The sequence below is a fragment of the Tupaia chinensis genome, unplaced genomic scaffold, assembly GCF_000334495.1.
Source record: "Tupaia chinensis unplaced genomic scaffold, TupChi_1.0 Scaffold000436_1, whole genome shotgun sequence".
Lineage (NCBI taxonomy): Eukaryota > Metazoa > Chordata > Mammalia > Scandentia > Tupaiidae > Tupaia > Tupaia belangeri.
In genome coordinates this window covers 1,155,860-1,178,306 of record NW_006159941.1, presented here as the reverse complement: position 1 = coordinate 1,178,306, position 22,447 = coordinate 1,155,860, and the positions used below count along the sequence as shown (strand labels likewise).

The window sequence follows — 22,447 nt, the reverse complement described above, 5'->3', positions numbered from 1 at the left end:
GGATGAATGGATTGAAAAACTGTGGCACATATACTCTATGGAATACTATTCAGCCATAAAACCCAACAAAACCCTGGCTTTTGACAGAAAGTGGAAGAAGATGGAAGATTTACTGCGAAGTGAAGCAAGCCAGGCTATGAAGGAGAGACATTGTAGTCCCCACTTAATATATACTGAGTGTCTGCATTCTCTCATTGAAACTGATTGACTAAAGGTGTACAAACACAAGAGATGGGTGTGAATGCCAGATGTGGTGTGTGTGGAGGAATGGGGTCTGGGGAAGACATCTGGAGGAGGGATACAGAGGCAGAGCATTGACGGGATGGGGAGATGTGGTGTTATCTGTTGAAGATATTTTGATCAACTGGACTGGGGAGAAATGTTCATATATTGAAATGTTCACTTTGTAAGCTAAATAATGTGATTGAATGCATAAAGAATTTTAAAAATAAATAAAAATTAAAAAAAGAAAAGAAAATCATACCAGGCACATGTGCCCAGAATCCTGGGAGGAGAATGGAGAAGGGATTGTAACATGGCCATTCTTCCTGAGGGGTGATTTTTCACTTTCTCTCTCACTGTCCTGTCTCTTCTGGACCCTGAACTGCAGCTTTAGCTGATTCCATGTCTCTAGCCTGGTAAACCCTGCAGATTTTGTACTTTCCTATCTTCATAATTGCTGTGATGGTTTAGATATTAACTTGAGTGGTCTAAGGGATACTCAGCTGGTAAAACATTATTTCTGGGTATGTCTGTGAATGTGTTTTCATAAGAAATTGACATTTGTATCAGTGGAGTAAATAAGGAATAGTTGCCCTCATCCAATGTGGATAGGCACCATTCAATCAGTTGAGAACCTGAATAAAAAGACAGAGGATAGACAAATTTATTCATTCTTCTGTGGACATCAGAACTTCAAATTCTCTGGCCTTTACACTCTGGGACTTGTATCAGAGGCCCTCCAGGTTCTTAGGCCTTTGACCTAGGACTGAGAGTTATTCCATAAGCTCCCCTTGTCCTCAGGCCTTTGACCTAGGACTGAGAGTTATTCCATAAGCTCCTCTTGTCCTCAGGCCTTTGAACTTGAATTGAGCTACATCACTGGCTTCCCTGGTCCTCCATCTTGCAATTATGTGAGCCAGTTCTTATAATGAATACCCTCTCATGTATCTCTCTGCATATATCCTATAGACTCTATGCAATTGTGTAAACCAATTTATTAAAATCTTTTTCTCTCTATACAACCTATTTGATCCTAATTTTTTTGAGAGTCTTTTGCTTTAGGGTACATGTGCTTGCCCGAGAGACAGAGAAAGACAGAGAGACAGAAAGTGAGAAATCACCCCCTGGGGAGATGATCATACCACAATCCCTTCTCCTGCAATCTCTTCTTGGGATTTTGGGCATGCATCCACCTGCGCCCAGTGTAAGCTTCAAGCTGCTGGGTCCAGGACTCAAACCATGATCAACTATGTGGGAGTCCAGCACCTTAGCCACCATGCCACCAACTGGTCCATATACTTCCTGTTGGTTCTGTTTATCTGGAGAACTGTGACTAATTCAACTCTCCCTCACCAACTCCATTTTCCCTCCCTAATCCCAGTCCCAGACAACTACTATTCTGCTTTCTTTCTTTATAGATTTTCCTATTCTGAACTTTCATATTAATGGAATCCTATAGGATATGATTTTTATGAATGGCTTCTTTCACTTAGAATAATGTTTTCAAGGTTGTCTATGTTGTACATATATCTGTGCTTTTTTATGGATGAATAATATTTCATTGAATGAATATTGAACATTTTATTTATCCAGTTGCCCATGCAAAGACATTTGGGTTGTTTCCACTATTTGGCTATTATGAACAATGCTACTTTGAATACCTGAATATAAGTTTCTATGCAGATATGTTGTCGTTTCTCTTGGGAGTGAAACTGCTGGGTTATAATGTTAACTATTATATGTTTGAATAACTACTACATTCTATATTCCCACCAGTTGTGTTATGAGGGTTCTGATTTTTCCACATTCTCACCAACACAATTAGTGACTTCTTGATTCTAGCTACACTAGTAGAAATGAAATGGTATCACACTGTGGTTTTGATTTGTATTTCCTTGATGACTAATGATCTTTTCATATGCTTATTATTGGACATTTGGATATCTTCTTTGGAGAAATCTATTTCTATTTGTCTATTCAGATCCTCTGTCCATTTTTAAGATAGATTATTTGTCTTATTGATTTGTGCTATTTATGTATTCTAGATACAAGTCCTTCATTGGATATGTGAATTGCAAATATTGCTCTCATTCTATGGTTGTCTTGATTCGTGTCCTTTAAGGGATAAAAATGTTTAATTTTGATGAAGTCCAATTTATCTATTTTTTCTTTCGCTGCTTATAATTTTGGTGTCCTATTTAAAATTTCTTTGCCAAATCCAAGGTCATGAAAATTTATTCCTATGTTTTCTTCTGAGAGCTTTATAATTTTGTTCTTATATTTAGATCTATTTTGAGTTAATGTTTATATATAATATGAGATGAGGGTCCAGCGTTATTCTTTAAAAAAACATTTTTTCATTGCCAGGGGTTGCATGCATTCAACAGAGAGAGTCAGAAAGAGAGTGAGATAGAGTGAGAAAGCCGCCTCTGATGGGGTGTGGTCATACAATATTCTCTTCCTTATTTCTCCATACTCTCAGTGTTTGGGGCATTCGCACACATGTATCCAGCATGTTCCTCAAGCTACCAGGGCTGGAATTTGAACCACAGTCAGCCATGTGGGATCTGATTCCTTTAACTACTAGATACCAGTGCTGCCCCCATCATCATTATTCTTTTGCTTATGGCTATCCAGTTGTTCCAGCACTACTTATTAAAAAAACTATTCTTTTTCCAGTGACTGATATTTGTACCTTTGTTGAAAATTAACCACAGATGTGTGGGTTATTTCTGGACTTCTAATTCTATATCACTAGTGTATATATCTTGTATCTGAACTATACTGTCTTGATTACTGTTTTTGTAGTAATATTTTTGAAATTAAGAAGTGTAAGTCTTCCTAGTTTTTTCATTTTAAATTTTATTTTGGGGCCCTTGTAACTTCATATTAGCTTTAGAATCAACTTTTCAATTTCTTTAATAAGTCACATGGGTTTCAACCAAGAATTCTATACCCAGCAAGATTATCCTTCATATGGGAAGAAAAGATAAAAACATTCTCAGATAAACAAAACCTGAAAGAATTAATCATCACCAGACCAACTCTTCAAGAAGTTCTGAAGGAAGTGCTTTCCCAGGAAAACTAAAGACACACAGAGAAATAAGAAAGAAAGCAATCAAGAAAATGACCAACTTAATGCTAGGAACAAGTCTGGAAATATCAATAATAACATTGAATGTTAACTTCCAGAATTTAAATGCAAAGATTGGACCACAGAAACACTGCAAGTTTAACAGAAGAGAGATTAATAACATGATACTGAACTGGAGAAATAGAATTTTTTGATTTTTGACTGATTTTTTTTACTATGTTTTGTTTTCCAGATTTAAGGATTTTGCTTTCTTTTGAGCTGTTGATAGCTTCAGCAATTTGTTAAAATGTTTTTTGTTTGTTATTTTTTAAACTGAAAAATAAACTTTTCTCTCATCCTGATCCCTCTGGAATTGGAAAATATTTGTGAGTATTCTTATTTTGTGGCAGAAGGGTTATTTGCGTAAGTTCAGTAACATCTGTTGCATTGCATCAGAAACTGGAAATACTCATTATTGCCAGGGCTTTGACTGGAATGTGTTATCTGAAGATATGACCAGAAAACTATGAAACTAAGGTAGATCTCAAGAAAGTCAACAAACACTCTTAGAAAGATTGCCTGGCATCATAAACAGTTCTGCCTGGCAGAGAGGATTAGAGAAGCCATATGAACAAATAACCTGGACTTTTCCAGCCCAACATTGTAATCAGTAGAGATCGCAAAAGAACAGCCACAACCAGAGGACTATCTTGAGGAAGACTTTGAAGGAAGGAAAAGAGACTTTGCTAGCAATTGATAAACCACAGAATACTTGGTAGGCAGAGCTGAGTTGGGAAGGTTCATGTGTGAATTGTGTGCTGGGTGTTTGCTTTTCAATAGTCTGAGTAGTTGACATGTAAATATTTTCTCAAAAACATTTTAAACCATACCATCTCTGTTGTTATAGAGTCACAGACAGAATTATAACACATATTTAGAAAGTTATCTTTAAAATTCAGTTTTTTTTTGTAAATTTTGAAAGTTGTTTAATAACTGTCAAGCACTACGGAGTATGAGTAAAATTTTTTGATATGTAAAGTAAATGTGGGAAACTGTAAAAAATTATAAAGAATTCATGAAAAAAAGTCAGATGTGTTTCTGATAGAGATTGCATTGATTGTATAGGTCAGTTTAGGAGTATTTCATTCTTTAGCACTGTTAAGTCTTCTGATCCATGAACATAAGATTTTTTTTTCTGGGACCAGCAGTTGGTATAATGGCTATGTCGCTGGACTCTCATGTAGTCAACCGCAATTTGAGGTCTGGACCCGGTTACTTAACTCACGCTGGGCGCATGTGCGTGCGTGCCCAAGATCCTGAGAGGAGAATGGAGGAGAAGGGCTTGCAGTGTGGCCATCGCCGCTGAGGGGTGATTTCTCGCTTTCTGTCTCTCTGTCTCTCTGGCAAGTGCACGCGCCCTGTAGTAAAAACCTCTCTCCAAAAAAAAAAAAAAAAAAGATTTTTTTCATTTATATAGATCTTCTATAATTTATTCCAACAATGTTTTATAGTTTTCATAGTATACATTTTTCCTTCTTGTTAAATTTATTCCTAAATGTTTTATTTGTTTATTTACTTTTGATGTCATTTGAGTGGAATTGTTTTCTTAATTTCATTTTGGGATTTTTCATTGCAAGTGTATAGAAACACAATTGATTTTTGTGTATAAACCTTACATCTTGACATCTTGCTGAACTTATTTATTATTTCTAATACTTTTTTAGTAGTGATGCAAGAGTGTTGGGTGATCAGGCCCAACACTCATGCTGGATTTTGTCCATTGCTCATGAAGAATTAGAGATGTGGATGCAGAGAGGAGAGAAGGAGAAAAAGCTTAGGGAAGGGGAAAAGGCTTCCAGTACAATGGAAGGAGTTCCGAATGGGTTGCCAAAGAGGGTCTGGAGATGAGGGGTTTTTATCAAGCAGTCCAAGCAATGGGCTGACTTTCTGTTAAGGAAGTGGGGTTTAGAAAATAGTTACATGGTAGTCTAAGTGATTTTACCCTATTCTTTGTGGGGTCCACAGAACATAGCAGAAGTACATTCTGTACTTCTTGTTAGAATACAGTTACTAGGGACATGCAGATAGCATAATGATTACTTCACTTACCTCCATCTGTAACTCCTTCTTGGCCTTATCTTGTCCGTGTACTCAATATCTCTATCTCTTGCCTTATTAGTAAGGAATCATACAGTTTTTAGAGACATGTAAAAAAGATGTGTATTGTACATTAACCAGGCCATAGAGGAAAAACACAGAAACATCATTAAAAAGAAAAACACAGTGACTTCCTTTTGGGACACTTACCCTGTCTACCTGTAAGTGGGTCTAATTTTTATCTCAGTATTATCTTGGGATTTTCTTTCTATTTATTTATTTATTTATTTATTTATTTATTTATTTATTTATTATTTCTTGTTCTTTTACACATTCAATCACGTTATTTAGCTTATGAAGCGAATATTCCAACATGTGTACTTTTCTCCCTAGTCTAGTTGATAATACTATAAAATTATCAACAAATAATACCACATTTCTTTGTCCCATTGGGATTTTCTGCATACAAGATGATATCATTGGCAAGTAGAGATTGTTTGACTCTCACTTTCAATTTGGATATCTTCTCTTTTTCTTGCCTAATGCCATGGCTACACCCTCCCAGAAAATGTTAAACAGAAGTGATGAAAATGGCTATCCTTGTATTTTGTCTTAAGGAAGACCATCTAATCTTTCACTGTTAAGTATGATGTTAGGTGTAGATTTTTAAAGATGTTCTTTACCAGGTTGAGAAAGCTTCTTCCTATTCCAAAAAGGTTTTTGACATTCAATGAATGTCATGAGAAGGTAGTGCATTTCTTCTCCCATTCTCTTTCTGTGTCTACCGAGATGGTCATGTGATTTTTGCTTTTTATTTTATTTATACAATGTATTATGTCATTGATTTTTGGATGGCTCTTTCCTCATTTCCTTCTGTTCCTCCCTTATGTGCATGTTGGTGTACTTAATGGTGTCTCACATTTCTGTGAGTTTGTTCATTTCCTCATTTTGTTCTCAGTCTTTTCTGTTTTGTTTTGTTTTGAGAAGTTTTTGCTATAGGGCATGTGCACTCACCAGACAGAGAGAGACAGAGAGACAGAAAACAACAAATCACCCCCAGGGGAGATGGCCACGCCACAGTCCCTTCTCCTCCATTCTCCTCTCGGGATCTTGAACACATGCACATGCTCCCAGCATGAATTTTAAGCCACTGGGTACGGGACTTGAGCTGCGGTTGACTACATGGGAGTCCAGCAACACAGCCATTATGCTAACTGCTGGTCCCCTCAGTCTTATTTCTCTCCACTTTTTGGCTTGTTATAACCTCTATCAATCTATCTTCAAGTTTACTGACATTATTTCTTCTGCTAATTCAGATATACTATTGAGTCACTCTAGCTAATTTATTACTTTAGCTTTTGTACTTAAAATTTTTTTTCCCCCCGAAGGGCCTGTGCACTCGTCAGAGAAAGACGGTGAGAGAGAAGGTGAGAAATCACTCTTGGGGGGATGGCCATACTCCAATCCCATTTCCTCCATTCTCCTGGGATTTTGTATACACATGCCTGATGTAATTTTCAAGTCACCTTGAACAGTGGCCAGCCATGTGGGAGTCCAGTGCCTTAACCACCATGCTACCTGCTGGCCCCAGTTTTTGTACTTTTTAACTCCAGAATTGTATTTTAAAAAAATTATATTAAACTTTTTTTGAAAAATTATTTAATTTTACTTATTTATTTATTATTTTTACATGACAAGATTTGGAAGGGTGTATGAGAAGCAAGCCACCAGGTCTGGGACTTGAGCTGTGGTTGTCCATGTGGGAATGTCCAGCACCTTAACCACCATGCCACCTGCTGACCCCCCAAATTTTTATTTTTAAAAATAATTTCCTTCTCTTTGTTGATAGTTTCTATTTTGTATAGTATTGTCATTGTCCCTTTCTTTTTCTTTCTTTTTTTTTTTTTTGGAGAGGTTTTTGTGCTCACCAGAGAAACAGAGAGAGACAGAGAGACAGAAAGCAAGAAATCACCCCCCGGGGGAATGGCCACACCACAGTCCCTTCTCCTCCATTCTCCTCTCAGGATCTTGGGCACGCACACACATGCACCTGGCGTGAGTATAAGCCACCGGGTCCAGGACTTGACCCGCAGTCAACTACATGGGAGTTCAGCGACACAGCCATTACGCCAACTGCTGGTCCCTTCCCTTTCTTCTTTAATCATGCTTTCTTTATTTTTGTGAACATATGGCTACTTTGAAATATTTTTTTTTAAATCCAACTTTATTACTTTCACAGGTAGTTTCTGTTACTTTTTTTTTTTTTCCATAGGACACATTGCACTTGCTAGACAGAGAGAGAGAGAGAAAGAAAGTGAGAAATCACCCCCCAGAGGGATGGTTACTCTGCCATACTTTCTCTTCCATTCTCCTCTTGGAATTTTTGGCACACATATACGCGCATGCGCTTGGCGTGTTATTTAAGCCACTGGGTCTGGGACTTGAACTGTGCAGCTGGCCATGTGGGATCCAGTGTCTTAACCACTACTCCTTCTGCTAGCCCCAGTGTCTACTGTTAAATAGAGATGTGTAAGCAAAAAAGGCAGAAGCCCCTTAGAATATTTTTTATAGGAAAATGTAACATTTCTATTTCTATCACAATATTTACTCAAATATTTTAAGGTAGTCATATGTATAATTTCATCTATAAAGGAAAAGATATTTTGCCTACATAAGAAGCAAAACTAAATCAGCAAAGGACTTAACATGAAAATTTTTAAATAGAGTTAATTTTAGCAATTTTGGCAATATCGATGAAAAATAATTCTTCAGTATTATTTTACTCTATCATGCTAATCATTCAGATCTGATTTTTCAGTATCTTTAGCTGACTTTAGATAATAAAATGTCAAGAAAAATTTCCTGGCCAGCCATGGTGGAAGGAAGCAGTGCCATAATGATCTTCAGTGCTGAGGCCATCTGGGAACTTGGGAAGATCCTGGGTTCAAGTCTTGAGTCTGTCTGTACATGGTACATGTGCATATGCCTATCATCCTAGGTGGCTGAGGCCTATCACCCCTTGTTGGGAGTGCCTGTCTCTCTCTCCCTCTCTATCGTGCTCTATCTCTCATGGAATAAATAAATAAGCAAATGTTGAAATAAATTTCCTACTCTTTTTTTTTTTTTGAGAGGTTTTTCGCTATAGGGCGCGTGCGCTCGCCAGACAGACAGAGAGAGACATAGAGACAGAAAGTGAGAAATCACCCCCAGGGGGGATGGTCACGCCGCAATCCCTTCTCCTCCATTCTCCTCTTGGGATCTTGGGCACGCATGCACACGCGCCTGGCGTGAGTTTTAAGCCACCAGGTCCGGGACGCGAACCGCGGTCGACTACGTGGGAGTCCAGCGACATAGCCATTATGCTAACTGCTGGTTCCCACCTACTCTTAACTATAATATGTCAATGCTTATTTACATTAAGTATCTATCGCCCCTCCTGCCACCATGGTTGGTCATACAAGGTCTAGACAGGGACTTCCAAATTCTGCAGAATAAAGTCTTTCCAACCTACAGTTGAAAATGGGTTTGCTGTTTGCCAAGGTTGTCCTTGCTGTTTTCTTTTTGATAATGAAGAAAGTAAGGTTTTATCAGGACCAGCAGTTGGTGTAATGGCTATGTCGCTGGGCTCCCATGTAGTCAACCGTGGTTTGAGTCCTGGACCCAGTGGATTAAACTCATCCAGGCATGTTGTGCGTGCGTGCCCAGATCCTGAGAGGAGAGTGGAGGAGAAGGGATTGTGGCATGGTCATCCTCCCTGGGGGATAATTTCTCGCTTTCTTTCTTTCTGGTGAGTCCTCCCAAAAAAAAAAACCTCAAAAAAAAAAAAAAAAAAAAAAAAAAAGAGAAAGTAAGGTTTTATCATGGAATTGTTCACATACCTCATGACAATGGGCTGGGTACATTAGGCTTTATAGGTAGGACTCACTTCTTCAGGAATGAACTGCTTTTTAAAAAGAGGGGTAGAGAGGAAGGAAGAGAAGAAAAGGAAGGAATAAAGAAAAAGGAATCATTCTTCTAAAGACATAATTCAGTCATGGTGTGTATGCTGAGGAATTTTCCCACTTTTTATTGTGAAAAATATTTGAAAATAATCTCTTTGGCAGATCATGCATCATGCTTGACCTTGTCATTTTAACATAACAGTAAAAAAGAAAATAAGTGTTTTTTTCTTAATGGTATGGTTATGACATCTTGCAGAAGTATTTTCGGTGAGTTAGATTAAATAAGCTATTTCTTCTTGTTTTGACTACTGTCATTGTGTAGGAGAGGACAGCATTCCAAGGACTTGTTTTAATTACCCTATTGGTATTCACCATGACTCTGGTGGCATTAGCGAGCTCACCTGATGGACCAGAAAGAACCCTGATTTATGAACCCATAATTGGGCTTCCAATAAACATTTGTCAAAATAATGTATTAGTTCAAACCAGAGCCTTCTTTATTTATTCATATAAAAGAGCACTTAACTTTCAACAAAGAGTTGTCTATCATCAAAAACACTCCATAAATGAATCAAATTTATGAAGACGTGGTTCTAGAGGGTGACTGTTCAAAGAATAAAGCTTATTTTAACTCTTCAGAGGACTTTGTGTTCCAACTTGTTTTCATAATATTCTTTATACCTTTATTTTCAAATAATGGATATTTAACATGAACACAGTCTTTGTTACAAAATGAATCTAATGACCTTTAAAATATTTATCATATTCAACAATCAACTAGCATATTTCTAGCAGGCATCAGTCTAAATTGTTAGGACAGTTTTTGTTTTGTGTTTTTTTTTTATTTTTTTATTTTTTTTTTACATTTTTGCCTGAGGGTGCATATGCTCACCAGAAAGGGAAAGGGAGAAGGAAAGTGAGAAAGTATCCCAGTGGGGAACAATTAAGGCTCAATCTCTGCTCCTCTGGCTCTTCCTCCTTTTGGGATTTTAGGCACAACTATGTGCCCAGGATGTTTCCTAAATTGATAGATCTGGAACTGGAACCATGCAATAAGCCATATGGGATCCAGTTACCTTAACCACCATTCCACCAGCTGGTCCTAGGACAACCTATTTTTATCTATTTTTGTTCATTTTTTTTTTCTATGTGAGAATAAAACATGCACTGCTGTTAAACTACTTTGTAAAGTGGTACAATCACTGATGAGAGAACTCTTTTGATCTTCCTTTGAAATATTCAGCTATTTTACTTGTTTGCTCATTAATTGATTATTCTTTGCTTTTGTTAAGGTAAATAAATTATGCAATTTAGAGGGACCAGCAGATGGTGTAGTGATTGCGTCACTGGACTCCCACGTGGAAGACAATGGTTTGAGTCTCAAACCTGTGTCTTGAAAATCACACTGGGCACGTGTGCCCAAGATCCTAGGAAGAAGATGGAGGGGAAGGTATTGTGGTGTGGCCAATTTCCCCCTCAGTGTCTGTCTCTCTCTCCAGTGAGTACACATGCCCTAAGCTAAAAAAACCTCTCAAAAAAAAAAATATATTATTTGTATAGTTTGTATACATTTGAGTCTTTGCTTTTGCAGAGTGTTTCTTTTTTTTTTTTGGAGAGGTTTTCGCTATAGGGCGTGTGCGCTCGCCAGACAGACAGAGAGAGACATAGAGACAGAAAGTGAGAAATCACCCCCCAGGGGGAATGGTCACGCCACAATCCCTTCTCCATTCTCCTCTCGGGATCTTGGGCACGCATGCACACGCGCCCTGCGTGAGTTTTAAGCCACCAGGTCCAGGACGTGAACCGCGATTGACTACGTGGGGTCCAGCGACATAGCCAGTACGCTAACTGCTGGTTCCCCCAGAGTTTTTTTTTTTTTTTTTTTTTTAAATTCGGGGTTCCCCCAGAGTTTTTTTTTTTTTTTTTTTAATGAAGCTCTTAATGGGGCGTTATTTTAATCTTTAGTAGTCATTATCTCCTTTTTATTGTGGTAAATATAAATAACATAACATTTACCATTTAAAACAAATTTATTTCTTCTGAGAGAGAAACAGTAATCCCCAATAGGGCTTTCATGCTGTGATGTATCCCCAGCCTCAACCAATGGATCATGGGCACACATGGACCTTTAGTGTGTTTGGGAAGGCCTGAGATAATAACCCAGGACCTTCCAATGAGGGTCTAGTTCTGTCACTGCTATACCACTCTCTGGGCCCCATTTTAACCATTTTTAAGTGTATAATTCCATGGCATTAAATACATTTGCAATATACAATCATCATCACTATTTATTTCCCCAACTTTTTTGTTATTCCAAATGGGAATTATGTACCCATTCCCTCTCCTTTCAGCCTCTGGTAACCTCTATTCTATTTTTTGTCTCTGTGAAATTAACTAATCTGGGTATCTTATACATGTGGATTCACAGTATTTGATCTTTTGTGTTTGGTTTATTTCCCTTATGATGTTTTCAAGCTTTACCCACATTGTAGCATGAATCAGAATTTCATTCCTTTTTATGACTGACTAGTATTCCATTAGCCTGTATGGTTATACTACATTTGTTTACTAATTCATCTGTTGATGGCTGCTGTATCCTTGGCTTGTTTCTACTGTTGGGCTATTGTGACCAATGCTGCCATGAACACTGCTGTACAGATACTAGTTCAAGTCCTTGCTTTTAATTCTTTTGGAGTGGAATTGCTGAATTATATGGTAATTCATTTAGTTTTTTTTTTTTTAATAAACTCATCATCTCCTTGCTGCCCTTTTTTAATTAAAATTTTTTTCTTCATGATAGCATACATGTACATGCAAGAGTGAGAGAGAGAAAGAGAGAAAAAAGAGAAAGAGATAAGCACCTTTCACAGGGTCTGGTCATGCTGCAATCTTTTCCTACAGTCTTCTAGTCCATCAGATCTTGGGCAGTCTAGCCTGTGCCTACTATATTTCAGGCTGCCAGTCTGGGAATTTGAACCTTGGTCACCATGCAGGATCTGACTTCTCTTGAGCAGTGTATAACTATGACACCATGGAGCTAGCTCACCATCCCCTTTCAAAACTTTATTGCAAGTGTCACTTCTTCTGTTCAGTATCAAAGTCATCATAAGTCATATATTTTTGAAAATATTAAATATATAAATAAAGAAAGTTCAACTGTTCACATCAACAAGTATTTGAAGAAAATTAACTTTTTTTCAGGTACTGTGCTGGGTGAATGATGTCATAAAAAAAATAAAGTCTTAGATCTTTAGGGACTCTTTGAGGGACACTTAGTTCCTAAGACTTAGGAGAATTCAGTAACTAGTAATTGTCTCTTTTTGAAGCAGAAATGCAAATGGTGTTCTTTACAAATTAATTTTCAAATGTATTGGGGGAGAGGACTTCTACCCTGGCCTTGTGCTGATTCTTGGGTATACATAGACTGACAACTGGTGGACTGGATCAGCAAAATACATCCATAGGCAATATATGAAATTGCTTCTGGAGTCCACAAATGATATAATTCTTGCTATAACTGTAGACTCAGCTGTTTTAGGACCTACTGGTCTGGACTGTCTGACGTGGCATTATCTTGACTCCCACTGATGTTGCGTTATCTCAGCACCACACAGTGCAGGTAGCTCTGAGCCTGCCGTTTGCCTCCTGTACCCTTGTCTGTGAGCTCTCCTTGCTCCTCTCCACAGAAGGTCCCATGTCATCTCTTACCTTGGTGCCTTCTCATTCTTTCTTTGGCATTATGTGGAAAACTTTGGGTTTATTCCACCAAATGAGAGATTTGAAATGATAACTAGACCCACTTTCAGCTCACCTCTCCTTTTCTGTCTTCTTTTCTTTTCAGGGGCTGTTCTATATTAGCACAGGTTTGCCTCAATCCAGTTTTGTTTCTGAGTCCCAAAGGGCTAAAATGGCCACCTTGCCTTCAACCTCCCTTTTATCTTATCTAAAAGTTGATCTTCTCTGGGACTTCAGCTTGGAGAGGGTCAGTCAAGAAATCTGTGTTTCTTTTGTTGCTTCTTTCTTGATCTTCCTTTCTTTCCCCAAAGTTCATCAGCAAAGGAAGGAATAGATCTTCACACATCTTACTGTCTTATGTGGACATCCTCTATGTAAAAATCTATGATCTAATCAGTCACGCCTGCCCCTTCATTCATTAAAGGAGATAAAGGAATTTAAAAAATCCTTTCTTCTCATACAAAGCCTGATTTTCAACACTATTTTCTATTCTGGTTGACTTGAAAATCTAATTTGTGACCCAAATGATTACTGACTTGCATTTCTCTTTGTATGAATGCTCCTTCAACCATTATCCTCTCATTTTACTTTTTTTTTTGGAGAGGTTTTTTCTATAGGGCGCATGTGCTTGCCAGAAAGACAGAGAGAGACAGAGAGACAGAAAGCGAGAAATCGCCCCCCATGGGTGATAGCCACGCTGCAATCCCTTCTCCTCTTGGGATCTTGGGCACGCACATGCACGCAGCCAGTGTGAGTTTAAGCTACTGGGTCTGGGATTCGAACCATGGTCGACTACATGGGAGTCCAGCAACATAGCCATTACGCCAACTGCTGGTCCCCTCTCACTTTACTTTCAAGGAAGATGGATATCTTAGGATGTCTATAAGGAATATAAAAGAAGAAAGGCTAATGTACTTCAAATATTATGCTCATTATGGATCAAATGACTGTTTTAGTCTATATGGCTTGTATATAATATTAGTTGAAGACACTCTTGGTCTAGCTCAGAAGAAAACGTGACCTATGTCCTTTAACATGCAGGGTGGTAATAGCTGAAATGTTACTTAACTCTGTTCACTAAACATAACTTACGGATCAATCCTCTGAGAACCCATTCTCACTTGTCAAGCCCTGTTTACTGAGATTCGGGTAAAGCAGATGGTCAAATCTGCTTTATCCAAAGCATGAATCTTTTAGGACATGGCAAAAAAACAACAACAAAAACAACAACAACAAAAAAATCGTGGATATTGACAAGAATTTTGGAAGAATTAATTAATAGCTTACTAAAAAAGACCCAAGATTTTTTTTTTAACCATTTAACTTGTTTTAATGTTTCTTCACAAATGGTAAAATTACTAAAGTACAGACAAGGAATAATCATAATGTTGTGACCAACCTTATAAATATGGAGTTATAAATTTAAAATATGGAGTTATAAATTTAAACATTTTCTGGTTTAAAAAATAAATCTGGTAGTCAATGCAGCTCTGCGGGATCTTTGCACCTTGTAGGGCTGGTCTCTGCGCTCCTGATGGTGCTCGCCTTTATTCATTTTTCCAAGTCCTCCATGTCCACTTTGTCTTCCTCCCATCTGCTCCATCAAAGGTCTGGGGGGCCCCCCAGGGCCACCATGTTTTCCTCCACCAAAGCCACCTCGGTCCATACCCTGGCCACCATGGAAGCCACCTCTGTCACCACCATGGCCACCTCTGAACATTCCACTGGGGCCACCACGGTGCATGAGGCCACATCTTCTTCTCCTTATGCCGCCAGGGCCATCTCTGCCATGATCCCCTCTGGGGCTGGGAAGGGTGGAGGGAGGAAGCCTTCAGGCTTTAGGGCCTTACACTGGTTGCATCTTGCCCTCCAGGTGAAGTTCTGGTTTCCATAACCCAGGTTGGGACACCACCAATTGCCGGATCGATGCTGGACATTCCCTCCTCTGGAGGGTTTCCCTTGGGAATCTCAGGGCCCTCTTGGAGGGAAGCCTCTTCTGTCTCCTCTATGGCCTTCCAGCCTCCCATATGATCCATAGCCTCCCCCCTCAGGGCCTCTTGGGACTCCTGGATCTTCACGGAGTGGGGGTAGCATCTCTCTGCCCTCCTGGGGTGGCATTCTACCCCTCATGCTGCTCATTCGACGTTTCTTCTGGGCAAGAGAGACTTTAAGTTTGCTCTCTTGAAAATATTTCCCATCAAACCACTCCATGGCAGTCTTGACAGTCAATGGGTCTTTATAGGACACTATAGCATCACCTTTGCACTTTGGGCTTTCCTGTCTCCTTGTCCAGGCAGATGTGGATCATGGGCTGCCTGGTTCTCTTATTCATCTCAACCACCCCACGTTGTTTAAAGAAGTCTGCCAGATCATGTAGAGTCACATTGTCATTTAATCCTTGCACATAAATTGCACTGTGGTCAGTCTTCATCTGGATCTATGGATGGGCCTAGGTCTAGATCTGGTCCTTCATCCATGGGTCCACCAGGCTTACTGAAGCCACCTCACTCTCAGTCCTGAATGGGACACGCCCATTGTACTGCGTCCTCCTCCCTGCCCACCTCTGCTCATGTCTCCATGATCAAATCCCCCTCTTCTGCCCTGGTTATCAGGGTCACTCATGCTCTTGTTCTCTCCTGGTCCAGAAAATCCTCCAGACTCCTCCCCATAAATACCCATGCTACTGGGATGGTCCTGTTGGAATGAACTCTGCTACTCATAGCTGCTGCTTTGTTGGCTATGTTGACTTGGAGCCTGGCTGTAGGATCCAGTTTGGGGGGCAGGGTAACTAGTAGGAGGCTGCTGCCTATAGCTACTCTGCTGTCCATAGCTGCTCGGTTGCCCATAGGTGTTCTGCTGAGAGTAACTGCTCTGATCATAACTAGTCAGCTGTGGAGAGGAATAGCTAGTAGGAGGATAGGACAGAGGTGCGATGACTGGCTGCATGGGGTAGCTCCCAGGTACCCAGGGATAGCTGTAGTTACTCAGTCCATATCCTAAGCTGGGCTGGTTGTAATCCTCTGTGCTAGATTGAGGTTGACCAGTCTCAGCAGGCTTGTTACCATCCTGAGGTCTTGCAGGTGTGGTGGCTGCAGGCTGCTGCCCATAGGCTTGGTAAGCAGGCTGGGCACCATATGCAGACTGAGCTGCACAGGAGGCCTGGGTAGTGGTGACTATAGCAGTGGTGGTATCATAAGCACCTGTGCCATACCCCTGGATAGGCTGGCTGTATGCCTGGGGGGCAGTTGGAATAGTATAACCAGTAGGAGGCTGTCCATAAGAAGTCACATAGGCAGTTTTCTCATAGGTTGCAGAGGTCTGAGCCAGGATATATCTGACATAGGTGGGCTGTCCATAGGTCCCATAGCTTTGTTGCCTATAAGCCTGCGTGGACTGTGCATATCCTTGAGTGGCTCGGCACTGTAAACACTGTAGCCCTGCTGGGCTGCAGCTTGGCTATAGGTACTGTAATCCATGGACACTATTTTCTCTCCTTCCTCTTCTTTCTCTCAACATCTGTCTCCCTCTCACTTTCACCTCTAGGTGAAGCACTGCTATGTTTTTGTTTTGTTTTGTTTTGTTTTAAGAGAGATTTTTTGCTATAGTGCACATGTGCTTGCCAGAGAGAGAGACAGAAAGCTGAGAAATCACCCTCTGGGGGTATGGCCATGACGCGATCCCTTCTCTTCCATTCTCCTCTTGGGCTTTTGGGCATGCACACACACATGCCTGGCATGAGTTTCAAGCCACCAGGTCCAGGACTTGAACCATGGCTGACCATGTGAGAGTCCAGCAACACAACCATTATGCTATCTTGCTGATCCCCTAAGAAAATGTTCTAAGATTTAGATAAACAAAACAGTTAAAAATGTTTTACTTGTCATGTGTAATGTACTTCTGAGCACTTTTATAGTTAGATCTTATTTAAGATGGTCTAGCCAAGTACCTGATGTACAGTACACGGTATGCTTGCTGTACAGTTAATACTGTAACTCCATAAGAATACTTCTGTCTTTGAATAACTGCAATGTGTTTCCTAAACTAGACTAAGCAACTTAAGAACAGGACATATCTTATTCACTTTTATTTACCTGGAGTTTAGCATGGTAACTGGAACGTTGTCAGCACTTAATACATGTTTGCAGTCTCTCTAGATATTTGCTGATCTTTAATTAGAAGATTTGTGAAAGAGAACACAGAAGAAATGATGCACACTCTTTTTAGTGGTGTACATTTGGGATAATACTTTATGATGAAAAAGCCTAATGATTGGAATTTCAACTTGCGTGGACCCTGCAATGATTTTGAGTGGCTAGTTTAATAATAGGCAGTGACAGTTCAGGAGAGAACAGATTTCTTGGTAATTCTATATAGTTTCTTTCTTTGTTTCTTTTTTATTTTTCACAGGGTCTGTTTGCTTTGCCAGAGACAGAAAGTGAGAAATCACTTCCCCCAGGAAGAATGGCCACTCAGGAATCCCTTCTCTGTCCCCTCTTGGGATTTTGGGCGTGCATGCACATGCTCCTGGCATGATTTTCAAGCCACTGGTTTAGCACTTGAATTGCTCAACTGGCCATGTGGGATCCAGTGCCTTAACTGCCACACCATCTTCTGGCCCAATTCTATGTATTTTTGGTTTTTCAAGTTTTTTTTCTTTTTCTTTTTTTTTTGCCATAGGATGCATGTGCTTGCTGGAGAGAGAGACAGAAGGAAAGTGAGAAATCCTCCTTCTCACCATGGGGGTGGGGTGGCCATGCCACAACCCCTTGTTTTCCATGTCCATTCTCCTCTCAGGATTTTGGGCATGCTCACACACATATACCTGGCATGATTTGCAAGCTGTCAGGTCCCGGACTTGAACCACAGTTGGTCATGTTAGAGTCCAGCGCCTTAACCCACTGTTCCACCTGCTGGTTCCTCTACGTAATTTTAAACAATGTGAAATATCTTGATTATCACACCCTCCCCTAGCTAACAAGTCATGAGTCCTATGACATTTGTGACACTGACAGTAGTCTAAAATGTAAGGTTTCATTTTAATGCACTGCAGTACTCTCAATTGTCTTACCTCCTTGTCACATTATCACACTCAAATACCATGACAATGTTCCAGAACTTATTTTTACAGTCAAATGTTAAAAATAATTAAGAGAGATCAGCAGATCTGAGAAGATGGTCAGCAAAATCAGTTAGCTGATTCTTTTTTTTTAAGGGAAATTTTTGCTATGGAGTGCATGTGCTCACTCAAGAGAGAGACAAAAAGTGAGAAATCACCCCTCAGGGAGGATGGCCACACCACAATCCCTTTTCCTCTATCCTTCTCCCAGGATCTTGGTCATGCATGCAAATGCGCCTGGCATGAATTTTCAGTCAGGTCCAGGACTCGAATCATGGTTGACTATGTGGGAGTCCAGCAATGTAACCATCTGTTGGTTCCCAATTTGTTGATTTCTAATTTACAAGTTGCAAGTCTTTGCTTTATAAGACTTGAAAGTATTTCAATCTTCTTATTTCTAGCCAGGCATAAATGAAAGAGGGGAGTCTGATGTACAAGTTTCAAAGGATTTTAATAGCAAGGATAAAGCCTTGTTGTTTTTGTTGAATAGTATTTTGAGAACTATGTTGTCTTAATGCTATGTCCATTGGCTTGATGGGAAATTAACAGATCGTGAAAATATTAAAAGGTTGTTTGTGTGTGTAATAGAAATGTATATTGGTGATAAACCCACTACATAGTCATTGTACTGTAACACAAGTCTTGTTACTTTGTAAAAGGCCCCAATATTATGATTATTGAGAGCTCAGAAATGCTCTTTGCATGGTTATAAACAGATCTGACCAATAGATAACATAAAGTAAACTGTTTAAAAGTGTCTTTGAGGTATTTTAGTATGGGTCGCCCAACCAAGAAAATAGTATTACTTGGCAAGTCTATGGATTTGGGTAAGCAGGGCAACAGAGCAATGGTCTAATTCAGTAGCGTGTGCACTGGCTGTCAGTGATGGAGTATGCCTGAAAGGAGCTAACGCGGATACAGTCTACTGGGCATGATTATGGAACAACATGACTTTTTCCTTCTATGAGGCTGACTTCTCTTGGCTCAATACTTAATAAGCTCCACAGAAATATTGGGCAATCCTAGCTGTTGTAAAGTGGCCTCAACTGGGGCATTTTGGGAAACAGAAGAAATCTTTTCTTTTTTTTTTTTCGGAGAGGTTTTCGCTATAGGGTGCATGCACTCGCCAGACAGAGAAAGACATAGAGACAGAAAGTGAGAAATCACCCCCCAGGGGGGATGGTCATGCCACAATCCCTTCTCCTCCATTCTCCTCTCGGGATCTTGGGCACGCACACGTGCCCAGCGTGAGTTTTAAGCCACCAGATCCCGGACGTGAACCGCGGTCAACTACGTGGGAGTCCAGTGACATAGCCATTACGCTAACTACTGGTTCCCAAGAAACCTTGAATTAATTGTGATCGTTAATCTTCTAGAATGTGTGTGGATCAGACTCTGGGAAGGAAATTGATATGGTGAAATGTTGGTACACTGTTTTTAACTTCTGTTTGTCAGTTAAAAAGAGCAAGTGTGAGGACCAGCAGTTAGCGTAATGGCTATGTCGCTGGACTTCCAAGTAGTCGACCATGGTTCGAGTCTTGGTGGCTTAAACTCATGCCGGACGTGTGTGTGTGTGTGTGTGTGTGTGTGTGTGTGTACGTGCCCAAGATCCCGAGAGGAGAATGTTCTTGCTTTCTGTCTCTGTCTCTCTCTGTCTTTCTGGAGAGTACATGTGCCCTATAGCAAAAAACCTCTCAAAAAAAGAAAAAAAAAAAAAAAAAAAAGAGGAAGTGTGTTGTAATAGTTACATTGCTGGACTCCCACGTAGTTGACTGTGGTTTGAGTCCTGGACTTCACAGCTTAAAACTCACACTGGGCACATTGGGTGAATGGAGGAGGTAGGATTGATTTCTTGTTCTTATTCTTTTCTTTTCTTTCTTTTTTCTTTTTCTTTTCTTTTCTTTTTTTTTTTTTGGTCTCTCTGTCTCTCTGGTAAGTAAGCACATGCACACTTAGGAAAAATTTCTCAAAAAAAAAAAAAAAAAAAGGAAGTGGTCAAGGTCAAAAATGCTGATTTATTTGCTACCTACAAAAGCAGCAAATTGACAAAATGTATGTGCCATATAATATTTGGAATTAAAGCCCAGTGTGAAGTAAGGTCTGGTAATGGGCTCTTTAACCAATTGGTTGTAATGGACTCATTTCTTTCATCTCTGTGAAGTTTAGTAAGAGGGCAGAGCTTGGCTATTAGAATGGGATCGTCTTCATGTGCAATAAAAGCCTGGAGATTTAAAATCTAGGGCAGACGTGCGCTAGGCTTAGTGGGAAGGCTCGTTCTCGAGTCTGCGCTTTTGGTTGCCGCCCTGTCGGGAGGTGGTGTGATTCGTGGCCCGGCAGGGAACAGCGATTGCCGCATCTACGTGGGTAACTTAACCTGCAGACATCCGAACCAAGGACACTGAGGACGTGTTCTACAAATACGGCGCTAGCCGTGACATCGACCTCAAGAATCGCTGCGGGGGACCTCCTTGCGCCTTCGTTGAGTTCGAGGACCCGCGAGATGCGGAAGACGCGGTGCCGGGTCGTGACGGGTATGATTACGATGGATACCGTCTGCGGGTGGAGTTTCCTCGGCGCGGCCATAGTACAGGCCGAGGCGTGGCGGGGGTGGAGGTGGCGGAGCTCCCCGAGGCCGCTATGGCCCCCATCCAGGAGGCCTGAAAACAGAGTGGTTGTCTCTGGACGAACACTAAGTTTAGACCTCATGAGGGAGAAACTGCCTACATCTGGGTTAAAGTTGATGGGCCCAGAAGTCCAAGTTATGGAAGATCTCGATCTCGAAGCCGTAGTCGTAGCAGAAGCCGGAGCAGAAGCAACAGCAGGAGTCGCAGTTACTCCCCAAGGAGAAGCAGAGGATCACCACGCTATTCTCCCCGTCATAGCAGATCTCGCTCTCGTACATAAAATGATTGGTGACACTTTTTGTAGAACCCATGTTGTATACAGTTTTCCTTTACTCAGCACAATCTTTTCATTTTTTAATTCAAACTGTTTTGTTCAGAATGGGCTAAAGTGTTGAACTGCTTTCTTGTGTAATATCCCCTTGCTCCTAACATCTACGTTCCCCTCATGTCTTTGATAAATTGTATTTTAAGTGATGTCATAGACAGGATTGTTTAAATTTAGTTAATTTTCCATGCTCTTCAGACTGTGCTATTGTGTAAATGTCTATTCTGCTCTGGTTTGTGTGAACTGGGATGTTGTGGGTGTTTGTGGATATCTTACCTGGGGAAGTCCTTATGTTTATCTTGCTTTTCATGTGTCTTTCTGTAGACATATCTGAAGAGATGGATTAAGGATGCTTTGCATTAAGGATTGTGGAGCACATTTCAATCATTTTAGGATTATCAAAAGGAGGATTGAGGAGGATCAGATCAATAATGGAGGCAATGGTATGATTCCAGGTGCTATTGTCACAGATGAAATTGGCAGTATTGACCTTATACTAAAAAGCAAGGGTTAAAAATGATTATATACATTTATCTTTAAACACTTGCAAACATCTTACGCAGTTATCTTTAGCTACAATTGCTTTATTCTTTAATCCTTGGCAATTGTGGCAAAATTACATTGCCCATTTTATAACTATTTTGCTCCCTTCCCCCACTTTTTTGTTTTAATAGGGACTAATGTGGGAAGAACTGGCTAATTTGTCACAGTGCTTAGTTACAACTGTTAATGTGTGACCTGCTGTTGGTGTACATGTGGGTACAGGGTGTCTTTAATTCCAACGAGATAGAGTATAATATCAATACTGCTAAATCTGCATGTCCTCTGTGTGACTGATAGAACGTTGCTATTTCATTTTTTTAAGACAAAATGAAAGCAAAATATAGAATTCCAACGTATTGATGTAGATAATCTAGTTGGGAATATTTTTAAGTCTTACCTTCCCTTTTAAACTAATATTCATAATTGATTCATATTTAAAACACTTTAATTTACAAATGAAATTCCAGATGGGAGCATTAGGTTTAGTTTAGACTTAGGTGGGTAGCCATACCAGTAAACTTTACAACTACATAACTTCTTGCAACCACAAAACCTGTAATATGCTGTACAGTAACAAGTGCTGGCATTATCAGTTGAACTGTAAATATAAAATGCTTCTTCCAGTTAGTCTCTATGATGATTAAGTTTCTAAGATTTATCTGAACACCATTCAGAAACTTGTTTTGGGGAATTTGATAGTTATTGATGTACATCTGTTAAACTGATGACAGACATAACTCATCATTCCCCAGAAACCCTTTTTGATTACAG

General features: G+C 40.0%; 2 pseudogenes; one reads left to right on the top strand and one right to left on the bottom strand.

Annotated features, from left to right (window-relative positions):
• Window positions 1–14,527: 14,527 nt before the first annotated feature.
• On the bottom strand, window positions 14,528–19,117 carry LOC102498249 (RNA-binding protein EWS pseudogene; annotated as a pseudogene).
• Window positions 19,118–20,013: 896 nt separating this feature from the next.
• Window positions 20,014–22,079, top strand: LOC102497849 (serine/arginine-rich splicing factor 1 pseudogene; annotated as a pseudogene).
• The last annotated feature ends 368 nt before the right edge of the window (window positions 22,080–22,447 follow it).